At 30.1% G+C, this 1505-nt stretch overlaps 1 long non-coding RNA gene across 1 annotated transcript in view; it reads right to left on the reverse strand.

The window, feature by feature from the left end:
- Nucleotides 1–288, reverse strand: part of LOC104790150 — a 929-nt gene extending 641 nt beyond the window's left edge. The window contains exon 1 of the long non-coding RNA XR_768630.1: nucleotides 201–288. This is a non-coding gene — a long non-coding RNA (uncharacterized LOC104790150). The remainder of the gene's footprint in view (nucleotides 1–200) is intronic.

A 1505-nucleotide genomic window follows, 5' to 3' on the forward strand; every position in this document is an offset into this window, starting at 1 on the left:
ATATATATATATATATATATATATATATATATATATATATATTTTGCAAACCCTAAAATCGGATCTTGGTAAAATCGGATCTTGTTTCTACATCAAATTGCGAAGATTACGCTCTTTATATAAAAAAAATTGAAACGAAAATGTTCTGACTCACAAAAAAAAAAGGACATGGTCTCAGAGATATGACTCGCTAAACCCACCTCAGATCTTAGAGATCTATGAACTTCCCACTAAAAATCTCTCCGTCTCCTTCCTCCTTCTCTCTCTGTCCGTCTCCTTCCTCCTCTCTCTCTCTCTCCGTCTCTTTCCTCCTTCCTCCTTTCTCTCTCTCTCTCTCCGTCTCCTTCATCCTTCTCTCTCTCTCTTACACACATACATTAGCTATTCGTTCTTTTCAGTTTTGTTTTTTTGTCCTTTTAGGGCAAACTAGTTATGATTATTAGATTTGAGAGGAGACTTCTTTAATTACGGAAGAAACGAAATGATTTTTTTTATATATGAAAAGGAAAATATATGGTTATAGCTCATGTGAATATTAATGTCATTCTTGGTTTTGGTGATGCTACGAATTTTGTTTTATTTGTTTCTTGGTTACCCATGCGAAGAAGGAGACATATAAAATAGTAGAATTCACTTTCACAACCAAAAAACAAGAATGTTTTTCGAAAATTGTGACGTTCTTTATTATGTTGAATACATGGACTATGAATAGAAAGAGAGAAAATATTCATTCTTTTATAATTTCAGAACATATCCAAAAATAGAAACCTGCGGACACTCTTCTATTATTTGGTGGACCCTTCATTTATATGAAAGAAAACCATTATTTATTTCTTTTAACTGAATAGGTTAGTTGGTAAATGCTAGGTTTTGCAAAATAGTAACACTGTTAAACATAGCTAAATACGGTAAGTGTTATATACAAAAAAAAAAATTAATGAAGATTTCAAGTTGGTTCATTATAGCATTGGACATTTGGATCTTCGATTATTTATCTGTTTAATACTTTTGGTTTTTTGATTTTTCGGATCTTGAATGTAATTAATATCCATTCAATTTCTTAGAATTAATTGGTTGGATTCTTTCGGTTTTGAATCTTGAATGGAATACTAATCTAGATCAAAAAAATATATTTTGATGTATATTTCGGTTTCGGTTATAACAGAAAAAATCCGAATATGTTGGAATATTTTAGTTATTATTATTTGATATTTTCGAGTATTTTTGGGTATTCTGAAATTTTGCATGTTTTCAAATAATTTTGGATACTTTCAGTTCTCATTGTTTTAAATATTATTGGGTTTTTCAATTCAGTAAATTGGATATTTTTGGTTATCCCACTTTTTCAAATATTTTGGATATTCATTCGTTTTTCAATTCAGTATGTTTTATTTTCGGTTGTTGAGTTTATTATCTATTCGATTAGTAAGTCAACTTCAGTTCATTGTTGCCACCTCTCCGATTGGTTTTGGTTCGGTACTTTCCGATCGGAACTTTTGCACAAT

This window comes from Camelina sativa, chromosome 6, assembly GCF_000633955.1.
Source record: "Camelina sativa cultivar DH55 chromosome 6, Cs, whole genome shotgun sequence".
NCBI lineage: Eukaryota > Viridiplantae > Streptophyta > Magnoliopsida > Brassicales > Brassicaceae > Camelina > Camelina sativa.